Source organism: Cydia splendana, chromosome 1 (genome assembly GCF_910591565.1).
Source record: "Cydia splendana chromosome 1, ilCydSple1.2, whole genome shotgun sequence".
NCBI lineage: Eukaryota > Metazoa > Arthropoda > Insecta > Lepidoptera > Tortricidae > Cydia > Cydia splendana.
In genome coordinates, this window is record NC_085960.1 from 16,505,251 (window position 1) to 16,524,589 (window position 19,339).

General features: G+C 40.4%; 2 long non-coding RNA genes across 2 annotated transcripts in view; one reads left to right on the forward strand and one right to left on the reverse strand.

Annotated features, from left to right (window-relative positions):
• Positions 1 to 19,339, forward strand: part of LOC134796542 (uncharacterized) — a 341,845-nt gene that overhangs the window by 110,784 nt on the left and 211,722 nt on the right. The window lies entirely within an intron of this gene.
• On the reverse strand, positions 1,418 to 13,477 carry LOC134798257 (uncharacterized). The gene is made up of 3 exons (XR_010145172.1): positions 13,317 to 13,477; positions 2,534 to 2,781; positions 1,418 to 1,652 (listed from the first exon to the last, which is right to left on the reverse strand). It is a non-coding gene; the product is annotated as an uncharacterized LOC134798257 (long non-coding RNA).

Below are 19,339 nucleotides of genomic sequence, written 5' to 3' on the forward strand. Positions count from 1 at the left end.
CTTGCTTCAGAGATCCGGCTTCGACGAGGACCAAACAATGTGAGTGTTAGGCCCTATCTTCATACATCGCAGCGGGGTGCGCAGGGGGGGAGAGTGGACTGTAGAAATTCTCGTAGGCGGCAGAGGATGGAGCAATAAAACAACGCAGCTGCCAGCTGGCTTTTTCAGATGCAGGAGGGTCGAGGTTGGAGAGGTTTCTTCTTTTCCTTTTAGTTGTTTCCTAGTCGACTGCTGGCTCTGGACTGACGCTGAGCGGGGCGACGTACCTGCTTTTATTACCGTCTATTTTATGTACATCGTCCCCCGCTACCCGCGTGGCGCGCATGCGCGGATCGTGAGAGATCGGCGCATGCGCGCAGACTTCCTATCTACCCATCTCTTTCTAATATAATACCTCTCTTTTCCTCGGCCCTCATGCTTTCTTTATTTAAAATATTGAACTTACGAGTCTTATTTCTTATGCTATCCTACCTAACTTATTTTTCTAATTAGACTCTTTTCCTAATTAGCCTATTATAACATTCTTATTTGAAAGGCGCAAAGTGTGGGTCGCCGGCGGTCCCGTTATGGTCCCTTGTCAACGAACTGGAGAAGATAAAGGGACTGCCGCGCCTCACCGACAACCCACGTGATCTGTGCATATTCGCCAGCCGGATCGCTAACACAGTGACGACTATCGAGATATTGAAGAAGCCGCAGTATCTCTACGACCCCGAGTTACTGCGGTCGATAGTTGACAAGTTATCGCCGATAATTCGCAACAAGTGGTACGACTACGCAGCTACAAGAGAAGAGACGCCCGAACTTAAGAAGATTGCCGACTTTTTGAATAGTGAAGCCGACAAGTGCACGCCTTACGCTCCGCCTGAAAATACAACGGAAAATAAAGAAGTAAGAAGTGCAAGAAAGAAGCCCGAGCGAACCTACGCCGCCGCAGTCGAAATCAATAAGAAGCCAAAAGAAGAGAAGCCGGCGTGTCCGTTATGTGAACACGCTACGCACCAATTGCCATCGTGCCCGCAGTTTATGAAGATCGACACGAACGAGCGCTGGGAAGTGGCCAAGAAGAACAACATTTGCTACCGGTGCCTCGTCAGCCGAATATTCGGCGCTTCGGCCGAGATAGGGGCCGAATATTCGGTATTCTGCTAAAACTACTATTCGGGGCATCTCTACCGAATATTCGGCCGATGGTCAGTCCGAACATCCGGTATCCGGTATCCGGCAAAACAACTACCCGTTGCATCTCTAGTACAAAAGTGTAAACATATATTTGACGTCGGCTGTCCAACATTGAATCTTTAGTGAACACATATCGACGAAAGGACGTCTTGGTCTTGATTATTTTTAACCGACTTCAATTCCAGGAAGGAGGAGGGTCTGTATTCGGTGGCGGTTTTAAAAATTAAGATAAGATAAGATCGTTTATTTGCGTGAATTATGGTAGTTAACAGATGTTACATAGTTTTTATGGGTCACGACTCACGACATAATTCAGCCGAATAACGGCATGCAAATATTTCAGCCTATCTTCATATGCCTTAAATTTATTACTTTCTCTCTGCCTTTGTTGTAGCATTAGTGGTCGTGGAAAACAGTGTAATTGGATCCAATGTAACAAGTCTCATAAATTTCCAAAAACCAAATTCTTCCTTTAAAAAAATATGCATATATATAAATAAGTATCACAAAATAATGCATTTATTCAGTTTTAAGCTATGCTCGCTAGGTATATAGCTCACAGAGCCACTAGTTTACATGATTTCACCTATTTTAGTTAAACTACTAGAGTCTGTGCGGAAAGAGAATAATCATGGAATGTATTGGGCCCCATACATTCTATGATTCTTCTCTTTTCGCACAGCCCATATTGGTTTGACATATAACATATAAGTATAAAGGATACGTTTACCAACTGCGCTACAATACGAATGATACCATAATAGTTAAGTCGGTCGCCCTAGTGCGGTAACTAAGACTATACGTCCATGTGTCGAAAATTTAAAGGGCCATATGTACTGTAAAACGTTGTAATGTAATAATTACAGTAGGTACATATGGTGCTAATTTACCGCCCTAGTGCGGTAACTAGCACTGTGCGTATGTCGAAAATTTAAAGGATAGGAAGGAAGGATAGGAAATATGTACCTACTGTAAAACATTGTACTTTTACAGTAGGTACAATATGGCCCTTTAAATATTCGACATACGCACGTATAGTGCTACTATCTTATCCTCCATCCGATCATACTCGGGTACCTATGTCATAATTAGGTTGAAACTACAGACCCAATTTTTATTAAACGTGTAGTTTTGACACAGGCAAATGAATGCTAAAGTTTTATTTTAAAACCTCTTTGCGGGCCCTTTTCTTTGATCTCCACCTATGTCCATTCCATTCTTTGACCCATGAACATCGCCCATGAAGAGTAAGATAGTAGATAAGAGCTGACAGAATATGAAATAGGACATGCTCAGGCACGCAAAAAAATACGTAGGTATAGGTACTAAAGAACGTGTAACTTCACTGTACCTTTGTCGTCCAGTCTTCAAATATATTTCCTATTGTGAGGCGTCCATCCGTTGTTGCTGTCGAACGATGGTATTTAGCACCTGTTTTACGCTTTTTCTTAGTAGATCTCGTCCTGCGGGGCCCCATCACCCCAGGGTCCCCATGTGTCACAGGTACCGTAGCTGTCTGAGCTTCAATATCATCAGACATAAACGTAATAACAGCGCAAATAAATGCTATGGTAAACATAAGATTATTTCGAGAGAAATCTGAAAAGCAGGTACCTATCATCAGCATTTCTTATCTAGTACTGTCATTGTCAGCGTCATATAGGTAGTAATAGCATAGAGTAATAATATAAGTAAAGAAAGAGTGGTAACTCCATACATCAGTTTTCTTACCAAAACGCGAGTAATTTCGTGGTCGATAGCTAACGTCGAGTAGCGGAATTTATGTAGGTAAGTACTGTTAGTTGACAATAGACAAGTAACCTGATCAACTCTAAGGGCCACTTGTACCAATCACTAACCCGGGGTTAACCGGTTAAATATGGTGTTACCATGGTTACCAGTACAATTTGACATTGGGTTAACGGTTTAACCGGGGTTAAGGGGGGTTAACTCCGGGTTAGGTTAATGGTGCAAGTGGCGCTAAGTCTGTTTTCAACTGTTTTAGTTGTAAGTACATTTTTTGTCAGTAGCGACACTTGTGACAGTTGTGACATCTGCTGTCAAGTAGCGATACTGATAGTTCCACTACTTGACGTTAGATGTCGACTTCGAAATAACTCGCGTTTTGGTAAGAATACTGATGTATGGAGTTGCCACTCTTTCTTTACTTATAAGAGTTATAAGTAGTAGGTACTCTAATGGTAATAGTACCACTAAAGTACCTAAATATATGAAATATATCGGAACACGATGACCGTACGATAGGTACATTTGGTCATTTTGGCCGTCACTAACGTATATTAAGGGCACGTATTTAACCGGTCAACTAATTAATCGAATTTGGGTAGTTTAAAAAAATAGAAATGGCTACTAAAATTAATAGTTTGGCAACTAAAACGGAGCCTTAAAATATATCAATATGAGTTGTATTTTAATGCCGTTACAGCATTTGATTATTTTTAGGCAGGTAGGGGGAAGCGGGGCAGCTTGGTACACCCTTTTTTGAAATCGATTTTAGGCCCCAAAATGAACTCAAAATATATTTTTTTTGTACTTAGTAGATGACAAATTTACTAAGGTATACAAAGTATATCTTTTCTTGTTTAATTTATGGCCAGTAAAAGATATTGTCACGGGGAGTTTTCCTAGCCCGGCAGGGGCTTTGCCCTGGGGAAACTCACGGACAATTAAAGTTACTAAATTAACCAATCTAAATCTTAACCAAAAACTCAAGCAGGTGCTTACACTTATTTCCATCAACTATTCAGGGGTTTCTAAAGGATGTCAAAATGAAATGTTAGTTTTGTGACACATAATTTATTTCTATTCTCACACTGAGGAAGTTGTTCTACAAGTAAATCATTTATTAAGCTAGCATTAAGCACCTTATTCTATAATGTCAGACGATAGAGCCGGGTCGTGCCAAAAATGGTTCTACAATGATTTACAAGCAGACCTATCTAAATTTGTTAGTACCTAATTTATCATTTGCCATCACATATGATTCTACTAAATTCTTTAACTTTAAATTTGGAAATGCTTCTAGGACGGAAGGAAAGCGTACACCAACCTCATAACAATGTTCCACCAGTTCAAGCCCGACGTGTGATCCTCCGCTGCGCCGGAGCTGATTTGCCGCAGCGGGAATCTGACCCGACACCGCAGAGCAACACCGAAGGACTAAGGTCTCAGTTTGAAGGTGACGTCACCTCCATCCAGCAGAAGAGCGAAATTCTTATGGCGAACTGCTCACCAGACACTTGAAGTTTTAGGAATATGGACAGACTTCCATACTCTGATATGCGAACTGATTTCACATACGTAGTAACATAAAAACGAAAAAAAACCCCAATCAGCTGAAAGAAACAATTCAAGATTAATAACTAGAAGCATGTGCTCTGCTAACCTAAGAGACATTATATGATCTAAGTTTCTCACCAGCTGGAAATTCCTAGAGTGGACTCATCTCACAGCTCTGATACTATCCCATCCCACCACATTGTTTCGCCAGCAGACTGGAAACAAAACGAATGGTCAAATAAGCAGGGACAAAGATTCAACAAGGAGTCAATTATATATTATCATATTCTACTTACTGTCTGTGGCAAAATAATTTCTGCATGAGCTTCCTAGCTCATGGATGCAGCGGCTGCTGCCTAACCAAGACTCGGATCGATGCTACCAGAGCATGATGTATTTAGCTTCACTTTCTAAATTAAAAGATGCCCATCCAGGGCAAAAGCCAACCAGGAAATGATCTCAACCTAACTGTCCCTGGGATAACACAATCAAAATAACCGTAACTAATAAAATTCATGGAATAATTTTTGTATGTAAGTCCAACCTATAGAAATAAATCATATTTAATTATCTAAACATATTTCCTCCTTTTTTGTATTTAAAAATTAAATTTTGATTTAAATATTTAATAAATACTATTCCATCAATTTAGGATTTAATTTGAAGTAGCAACACCATCAGATTTAATTAGTTTCTAATTGGCCAAATGGTTGTCATTTGTTTTGTTGCTACATCAATGACTTCCTTGCCATAAAACAAAACTATACTATATTCGAGACAATCCTAAAAACGTTAAACTGAATCATACATGCAAAGTGCCGTGTCACAATACCCCTCTCCCCGCTGTTGCGTTTTACCAAGGGTAAAACGCTCGCTGTCCTCAGCGACTATCCTAAATCCAAAACATGTGTCACAAAGAAAAATAAACAAAACAATACGAAACTACCTCGACCATACCTAGTATGGGAGCACCTAAAAAAAAACACAACCAAAATGATTGCCGCAGGTTTCGAGAGCCCTATCCAGAAAAGAAAAGCCAAAGTAAACCAAACTATCAATCAACACTACATGCCAAAACCGCTAAACCATAAATTTTAAATTTACGAATTCTCGAACCCACGCAACACTAAATACTAAAAAAATTATGTGGTATCCGAACAGACGGAAAAATCCACACCTTATTCCTAACTAACCAGTGAACATTCCTTGGTTTTACCAGCACAACATTGCGTCGTTGCGCTGGAAAAACCAAACCAACTGCCAGGACTGATGATCAGCATTCCTAAACCTATCTCTACTAGACCGGGCAAAAAAATAAAAATTCCGAAATAATTCCTACTTCGAAGTTTACTTCATAAACTTGAGAAGCTAAATAAAAATCCAATCCAAAATATAATTAGTAATTCCGAAATTTCCATTCTAATCCTAAAATTGTCGCCACCCTACGGGTTGAGGACACCAATAATTGTCTCAACCCTTCAGGTTGACAACCACAACAAACCCAAACAGACAAAATACCAATCCTCAAAAAAAACCAACAACAAACGGTTGAATTGGACACATCTTAACTGTGCCAACTCTTCCATTAAACAAAACTTACCAAACCATACCAAAACATCTAGGCCCTTCGAGTTGGTGAGAGTAACCTATCCCCCAACTCTCCGGATCACAAAACAAACCGACCAAAACCTTACACAACTCTGAGGTTGCAACATGCCCAAAATCTCAACCATTGAGGATGAGTACTGAAACAGTATCGCACGCCAGGCATGATTGGCGGCGATACCGCGTGTCGCATCTTCGCCTACAAAATATTTCTCATTGTATCGGCAGCGCGAACACAAAAAATCGTGTGCCTCACCAACGCCTCTATGGCTTGGACTTATGGGCAACACGTACACAAAAAGATACCCACCAGCGAGTACCAAGTCGACGCCTGAAAAGAGCAAGAACCCATCGGAGTACAACAATAGAACGCAAAACGTCCGTGGTATGCAGTGCGCGCCCCGCCATACCTCACAAAATCTCCTGGGTGTGGACCCCTGTCGACCTAAAACACAAAACGCACCAAACACGGCGCTCGGGTGTGGTAAGCACCCGATAACTTCTCACAAAAAACCCCTGGCCGTATTATGGATCGCTCCAAAACTTAAAAAGTGAGCTAGGTTGTAACGCCCCTTTCATACTCCACGCATTTAGAGCACTGTTCCAAGAACCCTTTCATTCATCACACAAAACAAAAAAATAGTAGTGAAAACAGACATTGCTGCTCACCACGTTCCGTACATACAGTCGTGATTGAATATTTTTACCACAATATCCAACACTCCAAACGAAACAACCGTAGAACGAAACGTTATGGCGTAAGCGAGGGCGTTTACTCTGGCGGCAAGGTGAAAGCTAAAAAACCGGGACCTTGCGTCCAGAGAAAACCTCCACCTCCTAAACCTACCAAAACCCTTGTGTCCGAATCCTTAATACGCCGCGATCCAAACTCCATGTCCAAAATCCAAAACGAAACTTCACCTAGCACCATATAAAAAACTTCAATTTGACTTAAACTTGGTGCTAAAAAACATCATCGTAACGTTACATCATTAAATGGAATGTATTGAAACAAACCGTAATGATAAAACCAAGTTACTCAATAACTTCAAAAAAAACGAGCGTTTATTAAACGCTGACACGTTACGACTTAAGTTTGGACCCTAAAAATATCATGCCTCTGAACGCACCCTTTGTTGAACTTATTTATTTACTCTATGGTATAGCGTCTATGCTTTTAAAAAGTTAAATGTCACTGAGATATTTTGCGAATTATAACCTTACCTACAAAATAACTTTCGCCGCATTTATCATTTATTACTAGATTCATCTATATTTTAGCCACTTTAAAGTACAACAAATTGGAAAACTAAATATGAGTGTGATCAACAATATGGATTTTAACAAAAAATGGGATTTGTTCAATTGTGCCCCACCTGTAGGGCACTTTGATACATTACATGGGACACTTTGATACATCATTTTGGGGTACTTTGGCACGTGAATCCAAGTGCCCCGTAAGTGTTTCGAACTGCCCCCCCAGAGCACACTTTACAGATCAACTCAGTTAGCTGACCAGTAGTAAACTTTTTAAACATTATAAAACGTCTCTTAAGTGCGGTACTATTTAGGACATACTACAGTTATTAAGCAGGTGCACTAAAACTACAAAAAAAAACTTTTAATGAAATCAGTGTCAGTTTTTGACAAAAAGCTACTTTGGTTGTTTTAACTTTTCTTTGTCAATTTTCTTTCTCTTTGTACGTTCGCACTATTCAGTAAAAAATATTTTAAAACATTTTTCACAACAAAAAAACTGACAGGGGCACTTAGATACACTAGAGGGGCACTTTGATATGTTCAAAACTACCCCAATCTTTACTGTACCATAGTACCCCAATAGTCAAATATATGAAAAATAATTTATTAAAAATATACTATTAAGTATTACTTCAAAATAATAAGCTAACCCTATTACTGAATAAACGTACTAAGCGCTCATTATGATGTTAATCCGGTAAAGTCTAAAATTTCGCACCACATCTCGATAAAAGAAACACAATTTATTTACTATGCCACCACGGAAACACGTTTTCACGCACCAAGCGGCAACGGCTGGCAGGAGATATGTGCCGAAGCTCGTACCTCAGTCACGCATACAAAACCACTTTTTAGTGTTGCAGATAGTGAACATAAGTTTTTAGTTAAGGAATTGATGTGGGTGTTCAAAACTGCCCCTTGTGCCTATCTGCCCCGCTTCCCCCTACCAAGTATTTATTTGGCAACTGAATTAATATATTGGAGACCATTTATGAAGCACATTTTAAAAAGAAAACGGCTATCTATTAATTCAAAAATGAAGTTCTTTTAAAATATTTTGTTTGGTCATTACACGGTCAACCTAAGGGGCTATTCATAAATTACGTCATTTCAAATTAGGGGGGGGGGGTCTGGACATCGGATGACGGTAGCATGAAGTAGGAGGAAATGGGGTCATTTGAAGCATGATTTTTGGATGATGATAGGGGGGGGGGGTCAAAAATCGTCAAAAATCGATGACGTAATTTATGGACAGCCCCTAACACGCTCCTCCTCGCTTCGCTCGTCGTCGCACCTATCTGTTGACTCTAGCAGAACACGGTGGTAACTATTGAAATAAGTAATAAAAAATTTAAAGATCTAATCGTATAATGGCCATTAGGCGTTTCATGATTAGAAATTTCGACTATAAGTATACTGACCATTGCGTATTAGTAAATTAATTTGAGGTGTTTTGTGTAAAAAGTGACCAATATTCATTAAATTTAACTGCTTTCGTGTTAAAATACTACCTAGCTGAAACGATATGCTCAGTTATGATTAGTTGATTACTTAGGTGTGAACAACTAGATGACAACTAAATTTTATGATCGCTTTACAATATTAGTTGCCAATTTATTATTTTAGACGCCAACTTATCACTTTAAGTTCCCTATAATTTTTTTAGGTGGCTTGATTTTGCTGCCAGTTTTTTTAATAATATGATGCTTATATTTGAGGCTAAAATATTTTTATTGGCGCTAAAATATTAATGCACAGCCAAATTATATTATTATATGCCCAATGAAAGTTCCTGTTTAATATTTTAGTTGCCCGGTTAATAATAAGCCTATATTAAGTAAGTATTTACCCTAGTTTAAGTCCTAAACAGAATCGAATAAGGACATCATGGTAAGGCCCCTGGCCTTGGGCATTTTGTTTTAGTTTTGGCGTCATTCAACCTTTTCTCACTCTCACTTTTTTATTTTTTCTTGTCAATTTCGATTTAAAATTAGAACTAACATAACAAAAATGCGGATAGGCTATGTAAGGGACTTAGCCGGAGTGGTTTACGTGAAACGTTGAGTGGAAAGTTTTTGTAAACGCCGCTTATGGCCGCTTATAGAAACCCCATATTGTAAACGGCACCGCAGGCGCCCTGTATGAAAGAGCGCGCTTTGCGCGACCTTACTGTGTGGAGTGCACCACAGACGCCTTGTAAATCAGAGCATGCAAAGCTTACAGTGTAAAGTGCGCCGCAATGTGCAGTGGCGGATTTGCCCTAAGGCCCAGTAGCAGCGGCGTAGCGTATGTGTTTACCGCCCGGGGCCGACTAGAAATTTGCCGCCCCGTTGATGATTGTTGATCATGACAGAAGTTTTTGTGGCAAAATAATGTGATTGACTTTTGTTTTGTTTGTAATATCGACATGTCTGTTATCGACGTTACCTTAACGTTATACTTAGATATATATAATACATTTTTATATGAAGATAGCTACCGCGAAATACACAACACGTTCGATATCTTCTTCTCTTTTGATATATGGCTAGTTTTCTATTCTTTTGGCACTATACTACAGTTTAAGTTTTAATTTTTAAGTACTAAATATATGCATTAAAGATATTATGTACCGCTTTGTGATTGATTTGCGTTATTAAAAATTTCTCGGTTACTTACCTACAGCAAGTAGGAGTAACATGTTTTAAATAATATTAATCTACCTATGACTTATCGATAGAAGCGCTGGTGGCCTAGCGGTAAGAGCGTGCGACTTTCAATCCGGAGGTCGCGGGTTCAAACCCCGGCTCGTACCAATGAGTTTTTCGGAACTTATGTACGAAATATCATTTGATATTTGTCAGTCGCTTTTCGGTGAAGGAAAACATCGTGAGGAAACCGGACTAATCCCAATAAGGCCTGGGTTGGAAGGTCAGATGGCAGTCGCTTTCGTACAAACTAGTGCCTACGTCAAATCATGGGATTAGTTGTCAAGCGGACCCCAGGCTCCTATGAGCCGTGGCAAAAATGCCGGGATAAGTTAAAAGTACGCTTCACCGAATGCTTAAGCCCTAGACTTACGTTTCTTTTTTTAATTAGTTCTGGTATTTTCATACGAATATGTTCAATACTAAAATAGAAACTTAGATAAATTTGTCCTCATTTAAACATACCTATAAATTACTGAAATGATTGGACGTGTATTAAAAACATTTTTAAAGTCATTATTCCGGTTTCCTTGATTTGTACCATTTACCGAACTAAGAAACGTGATTTGCACATTATACCGAATAGGGAGGCCGCATTACCGAACTAGGAAATAATTGTATGAAAATATGGTGTTGAGTGGTGCTCAAACTTTAGTAGTTCAGTATTAAATCCCTACTATACTTCGTTTTTTAGCATTAGAAAGACGGTAAGCGATCTAGATTTGTCTTTTTTATTAAAAAATAAGTCATACCAAATAGGTAGGTATGCAACAATTATAAAACATGTACGTATACGTATAAAAAAAATTTGGCGGTTTCATACATTTTGGCTGGTCCATTTTCTATAGAAGAGTAATTTTTTTTCGCGATTTCGGGGTTGGTCTCATAGTAAAAGTTGCTCAGTATAATCCCAAAACCTCCTTGGCAATGGGAATGCAGTTATTTTTTAGCCGCCCCTGGGAACCCCGGAATTTTATAACAAAAGTTAAAAGTTTAAAAAGTCACAATCGCCCACTCGGTATGAGATGGGTTAAATCAGCCCCCTTTTTCGCACCGGAAGTGGCCTTCTTTTTCGTACTTTCGGCAAGTTCCGCCGTGGCAGACTATCGAATTCGGTCTTAGCATCACTTTTATGGGAAACCATTGTGCATTTCATCGTGGTATCAAGTCGGTTAGAAAATTTGCGGCCGGCTCTTCTACTATTACACGATCTTGTATACAGCGCCAGCGCCTGTAAGGACCCTTGTACGACTGTACGTCAGAGCGCGCTTCGTGCGCCTGAACGTCGGGCTAGCCCGACCTTACAGTGTAAAGGGCGCTGCAGTCGGATTGTACGTCAGAGCGCGCTTGTGTGAATTCGTAAATTCTGTCAGTAAAGATTATTTTCGGTCATAACTCATAATTATCAAAAAACGGTCGGTCAAAGTTGACCGAGTCACATCAAACCCTTTCAACTTCCAGAAAGGCGTCCGGCAAGGGTGCATTCTCACGCCAATCCTGTTTAATGTATACGGTGAATACATAGTGAGGAGAACATGCGACGGCTGGAATTACGGCATTTCCGTGGGAGAGCGTAAAATATTAAACTTAAGGTACGCTGGCGACATCACCTTCTGGCATCCAGCGAGGCAAAGATGGACTGTCTTTTAAACAAGATGGAGAGTATCAGTGCCGATCAATAGGTAGATCTTAAATGAAACCAGATATTTTTGTCTCTTAAATAAATTACGTTTTTCAAAATCTGTAAATGCCAATCTAGTCGTACTTGTATCTCGTGAAATACGGCGTTTCGTAAACCAAAGATTTCCATTGGCAGGATTGGCCCTTAGGACCCAATGATAGATTTAAGAAGTGGAGGCACCAAGATAATTGATGTAATTTTTTATGGGAAGGGGGCAGACAGGCCAAATAAGCCATGCCTGGCATCAACGGTAAGCTCACAAGGGCGCTCCTTCAACTAGGAAAGGTTCGGCTGAGTGCGGTAACCAGTGTCATTACAGGCTATGGACTTTTTAACAAACATCTTTTTATAACAGGTGTCACAGACAGTGCCCTATGCCGTGGATGCATGGAGAAAGAAGAAACAGCCTCTCACGTGGTGTTGGAATGCAGCGGAGTGGCCCCATACAGGGAAAAACATATCGGATCCCCCGAGAGACCTCCCCGAGGTCCTACTCAACAAACAAAGGTTTGATAGGATTCCTCGAGGAGCTGGGCTGGCAGGACTAGCCCACCTCATATCACGCAAAATACGCGCCAGTCGTCGAGTTGCGGAAAATCGCCCGAACTATAATACAATACAAATTGGGAAGGGGGGCTCTCAACTTTATCTTAATATTTATATCATTTATTTATTTGATATAAATCGGGGATGCCGAATAAATTATATATTGTCATCATTTCGAAGTAAAAACACCTACAATAAAAAAAAATCCTCTTCACGCTTAAACCGCTGAATCAATTTAGCTAAAATATGGTATAGCAATAGGGAGTATATTATGCAATGTTCTGCCGCCAGAGTGCAGCACTAGTGCACATATTAAACCATAGAGTAACTTATACATAATAGGCTTTAAAAACAGTTTTTTCGAAAAAGGGCTTTTTCTTCCCCGCTAGGAGGGATCAAAGTGGCACATTTCTTCCCTGCTAAGAGACAGTGTTGGCCGAACGTTAATAGGGATGAAAATTGTACTTTTCTGTTCTAGGACGCGATATTTTCTTTCTTGCATACTATTTTTTTTGGTCAAATAATACATATTTTGGAACATAACAAGTTTGTTTACAGGTGGCCTACTTCGAAACGCGAAAATCGAAATTTCGTTATCTTCATCGATCGAATAGGCATGAGTTATCAGAGAGGCAAAAACCGAACTTTCGATTGTCGTGTTTCACGGTAGGCCATGTGATTGAGCTAGTGACGCCCTCTACGCGTTTTGCGTAATATTCCCTATTAGTCGTTACGAAAAATGCAAAGACGTTAAGTGTTTACAGTTAACGTAAAAGCCTGTATTAAAGTATATTCTTGACAGATAATTGATAAGATATTACATACGTAAGTACATAGGTAAGGTAGATAATAGTTTATATGAATTCTGATGCCATTGATGATTTTGAAATTTGGGGCCCCGGGCCAATACGTTTCGCCACCCCAAAAGTCAAGGAAGAAAAACAAAATGCAATCCGCCTGGGGCGGCGTATGCCGCTCCTGGGGGTTGGCGTTCCGGGCCATGGCCCGGATGGCCCTAGGGTAAATACGCCCCTGCCTGATGGTTAATTACTTACACATTTCGTTAGGTAGAGCTAGCCACTTCAATTATTGAAAGTATAAGATTATTTCTTGCTGTAATCGAACAAGTTTGATTGTTTCTGCATACCTACATTAATAGTAGGTACAAGTAATAACAAATATAGTTTTATAATTGAAAAAGTACGCTTGATTTCATGCTGACTGAATTGAATAAAATTATGTGAAGGAATGTCAAACTTTATAGGCACAGAGTTGAAATTTATGACTATAAAGTATAACACATAGTAGCCAGAGGAAGCGCTTTACACACCTTACCTAATTGAGTCATATACATATACATAGGTACTAACTAACAGCCGTATTCATGAAAAATCCTTAAATGAGGAATGATCAGCTTATTAGCTAATTCGCTGTTTAGGCTTAATAAGCCGTTGATAAGACCCGTGATCAAAGAATATAATACTCACTACCCGTGATTCATAAACAGTTATTAGGGGATTATTAACTAATAACAGGGGTGCGAAACTCCTGACTTCGGCCAAACTCGGCTCCGCTCGACTCAGCATTGCTCCGAGCAATTATTAGGGTTGGCACCACTTGACTTCCTTTTGCGTGCACGACCACAGATAAGATAATCACTTGATTTTTGACAGTCCTAAATTGCCGAAAGGGATAGTGCCATGTATTAGAAAGGGATAGCATGATTCGACCCTGAACCGCTGTCAAACTTCGGTTTTGTAGGAAGTTTCCTTTCTGTACGGTAGTACTATTATTTATTCTGTGCTAATAAGCAGATTAGACCCGTTATGTTGGCATCTTGGCACATCATAGACAAAAATATGTCTGAACATTAATTAAAAAAAACCGGGCAAGTGCGAGTCGGACTCGCGCACGAAGGGTTCCGTACCATAATGCAAAAAAAAAGCAAAAAAAAACGGTCACCCATCCAAGTACTGCCCACTCCCGACGTTGCTTAACTTTGGTCAAAAATCACGGTTGTTGTATGGGAGCCCCATTTAAATTTTTGCCAAGAGGTTCCCCCCAGTAGGTGGGCAGGGGAGGGGGGGTAAAAGTGCCTCCGGCGCGCCTCACTCTAAGCTTTATATCTGCATACATCTCGCAACTATATCAAGTTTGGTGTCATTTTCGTATAATTCGAGGATGAAGAATTCATTTCTGTGACTAAATTTTCACTCACCCATACAAAAAAATCGAAAAATTCAAAATTCAAAAAAAAACTTTAGATTTTTTTTTTCGAAAATCCTCTACTAAATGTATACTATGAGGATTTGCTCTAGAAAAAAAATACCTGTGAATAGCCCAGTTCTCCTACTATACAGAATAGTAAACTTGTCAAACATTTTTTTTCATAACTCTGTTAAAAAAAAATGTTTTGTGTCGCGCGACGTATCTGCATTGTAAGAGTGGTTGCATACCGTTTAGGATTTTTAAGTATGTTTAGATGATTTCTGATAAGTTGTTATTCTTCTGGTGGTAGATTACATTAATAAATTACTTCTGGACGTGATATATATACAAATATAAATTAAATATATAAATAAAGATGTTGGGAAAACTTTTGCTAATAGAGTTAAGTATTATAATTATTATAAATGTGATAAAATGAACATAGGAGATGTTTGACAAAAAATGCGGGTTAAAATAATATATATATATTGATCGTAATTGCCATTAAATGCCCATGGGATTGTGCATTTAGGTTTTTTTTAACGTAGTTGCACCTCCCTGCGCATTTTGTTTTGCAGCGGCAACGAATAAGCTCTAAACAAGCAGCAGCCGCCGCAGGTAGGCTTGTCCATATGGGCTCCCAATAACCATGTTGTTTGGACCAGCCCCAGTCAGCAGGGCATGGTGGCTGTTGCTGAGGGGCTATAATCTGTCCCCAAACATAGACCAAATCCTACACCGGAACATGCGACACAACTGAAAACCGCCGTGTCGCCGAAATAATTTTCAACCAGGTTGACAAGGTGCAGAAAACCCTAGAGGGAAAGCAAACCGCTATATGTGCGTTCCTTGATGTTGAAGGTGCTTTCGACAATACGCCCACAGAGACCATATTCAATGGTATGAAATCAAAGGGAGTAGACGAAACCACCAGTGGCCTATTTTATAAAGCTACAAGTTACAATTTACAAGCGGAAGTCTCTTTCTAACCCTATGTGTTAGAACGAGACTTCCGCTTGTATATTGTAACTTGTAGCTTTATAAAATAGGCCACAGATGGGTACATAACATTCTCTCGAACAGAGTAGCCACTCTGACCATCAATACTATATATATAGAGCATGAATTTTATACCACTAAAGAGTGCCTACAAGGAGGCGTTTTACCTCACTATTATGGACCCTAGCAGTGGACCAACTTCTTGCAATCATGTCAAGCCAAGTTTTTGATACACAAGGATATGCCGACGACCTTGTAGTCATCGTCAAATGCCCTTGCCTCAACACAATATCCAACCTAATGCATGGAGCTCTAAACACAATATTCAAATGGTGTAGAGAAAATGACTTGTCCATTAATCCGAGCAAGACTGTAATAGCCATTTAACCATTCACAAGGAAACGGAAGCTCGATAAACTCACAAAACCAAGACTTAATGGACAAATAATACCGTTCTCGGCAGAGGTCAAGTATCTAGGGGTCACCTTTGACCAAAAGTTAACTTGGAACCCTCACCTGAGAAACATTATACAAAAAGCGAAAATGGCCATGTGGTCATGCTGTCGAATGGCAGGAGCAAGATGGGGCTTAAGATCCAAATTGCTATGTGGTATACACAGCGGTAGTGATGCCAATTGTCACCTACGCCTCCGCAGTCTGGTGTAACAAAACCAGCCAAAAGACAGCAATAAACACTCTAAACAGCCTGCAACGCACGGCTTGTTTAACAGTAACAGGCGCCTACTCCTCGACACCGGGAGCGGCCCTAGATGCACTGCTGGACATCATACCACTCCACTTGCAGGTGCAAAAGGAGGCCAAGCAGTGCGTCTACAGAATATGCACGCTAAACAGGCCAAAATGGCGCTCTCAGGCATTAACCAATCTAAAGGCCTGGGTTTTTGCGAATAGAGCCCTTAGCATGCCCACTGATGACACGCACACCGAATGTCATCTCACCAAACTGTACACAGTAGAAATACCTCCTAGAGACAAATGGATCAACAACCAAATGTACGCCGAAGAGCGAAGCCACATCTGGTATACAGATGCTTCCAAGAAAGGCAATGATGTAGGATGTGGGATCTATGGTGAGAGATCTAAGCTCAGAGCTAGCGTCAGCATGGGCACACTGGCCTCAATCTTCCAGGCAGAAGTCTTCGCCATCAACAAATGTGCGGAGATCAACCTGGATAGAAACCTAAGCCACCAGCTTATCTACATCAACTCAGACAGCCAGGCTGCTCCGCTGGCACTAGAATCCCTTGAGTCAAACTCAAAACTAGTCCAGAACTGTAAAACAAACCTAAATGCACTGGCTTACTCCAACAAAGTTACACTTAGATGGGTACCAGGGCACTCCGACATTAACGGAAACGAAGAAGCGGACGAACTTGCTAGAAAGGGCGCAGACACATCCCTGGTCGGCCCAGAACCCTTCTGTGGAAGCACAAAACGAGATGCATATTCTCTGCTCAGTAAGTTAGAAAAAACGAGAGCAATCGATTGGTGGAAGTTCGTTAAAGGACAAGAACACTCGAAAGCTCTGATCAAAGGGTTCAACAGCAAAACTGCTGAGGAGCTTTTAAGACTCAAAAGGCACAAAACCTGCGCGGTGACCAGAATACTGACTGGACACTGCAAGTTGAACAAACATATGTTTCAAATTGGCAAGAAACAAGATGCGACATGCAAATTCTGTCAGGAGTCAGAGGAGACTGCAATGCACATTCTCTGTTCTTGTGGACTACTAATGTCAAAAAGAAGTACCTACCTAGGGCGACACGTAGTGCAACCCTATGAGGTACAAAACATTACGGCCCAAAGAATCTGGAACTTTCTGGATGCAACGGGTATTAGTAATGAAAAAGGGCCGTCACAATAGATCAATGCTGGTCAATGCGACACTCAAAGGCCCACAACACCACAATAATAATAATAATGTCCCGCGGGGGCAGCTTGTGGCGAGCTGACGGTGAGTGACGACACCGCGGACCCCTATTCCAGAGGGCCCTGTCATCTGGCCCTCGCCTCTGTGCTTGCCTTGATTGGCCGGCCAGAATGGAGTCGCAAGAGCGGGACCTATGCTCCAGGTTGGAAGTGTAAAATGTCATAACGCCGGCGGCCTGCTGAACGGATTACCGGGATCTGGCTACCGCAGACTCACTTCTCGACAACCTCACAGCCACTCCAAAGTGTTGCCCTGTTGTCGCACTGTGCGTGCGGCCATTGCGGGGCCCACTCAATGAGTTGGCGAGTCACCACCTGTCATTTACAATTTTGAGACTGATTGTCACGGCAGGTGTCCGCTAGTCTCTCCCATAGCCCATTATCCAGTCCATCCAACTTTCAAATCCATAGCCCATGACCTTAGTTCCCATCGCAGCACAAAAGTGCTGCACTGCAATAGTCTTTGCACCTGGCGGGGACCATCTCCGGATGTATCACATTGTTCGTTCGGGGATAGTATCCACCACATGTATCCCTTGCTTTTAGATTAACGTGCCTTAAAGGGCCTCTGCGCTGTTGGCTTCGTCCCCACGTACGCCTCCCAAAGGTCCGGGACCCCATGGTCCCGAGATATGGAAAAGACATACAAATAATAATGTTAATTTTATCACATTTATAATACTTAACTCTTTTGGCGAAAGTTTTCCGAACATCTTTATTTATATATTTAATTTATATTTGTATATATATCACGTCCAGAAGTAATTTATTAATGTAATCTACAACCAGAAGAATAACAACTTGTCAGAAATCATCTAAACATACTTAAAAATCCTAAACGCTGCATACCGCTCTTACAATGCAGGTACGCCGCGCGCCACAAAACATTTTTTTTAACAGAGTTATGAAAAAAAATGTTTGACAAGTTGACTATTATATATAGTAGGATAACTGGGCTATTGACAGGTATTTTTTTTCTAGAGCAAATCCTCATAGTTTAATTTTTTTAGAGGATTTACGAAAAAAAAAATTAAAATATTTTTTTTGAATTTTGAATTTCTCGAATTTTTTGTATGGGTGAGTGAAAATTTAGTCACAGAAATGAATTCTTCATACTCGAATTACACGAAAAAGACACCAAACTTGATATAGTTGCGAGATGTATGCAGATATAAAGCTTAGAGTGAGGCGCGCCGGAGGCACATTTACCCCCCCTCCCCTGCCCACCTGCTGGGGGGAACCTCTTGGCAACCGGGCTTAATCAGCTCAGATCACCCCCAGGAACACCTGTTCCAAGCGGTTTGCTTTGTCTCCAAAATGCAAGGTGGTGGACCTTAGATCTCCTGCTACGTGGCTCGCGCGAGAGTCTAAACCGAGTATAAAATCCTGAACAATACGATGTACAATTTTGACCAGTTTATGTTTCCTTTAAAGTAACAAGTACCTAATAATTATGAGTTCATTGCAAGATTTGCAAGCAATATTGATAAAACTATGTGTTATTGCCTATGATCTTTTATACTAGATATGCCATACACTAACATATCAAGCGAAAAAAATGATGCCAACCAATGCTGCCAACGTCACGGCAGCATTAGTTACAATTTGTTTACAACTTCATACGCAAATGCGTAAAAGAGACGGCACAATTAAAAGAATACCTAAGTAAAAAAGAGACGGCTAGTGTTTGTCACTTGCGCGTGAATTTGGTAAATCAGTGATACCACCATAACACGACGGCAAACAGTGAATATGGCGCGAAGCGTAAAACTTTTAAGAAAAATAAATATCAAAGAATAAGATGTTTGACAGAAGGTGCAAATCATTTCAGTGAGTTCTATGTGGTAATGTACTCGTTACCGAAGTAAAAAGTTTTCACATTTAGTTATGTAAATAAAAGATGTTATATTATACTTATCAT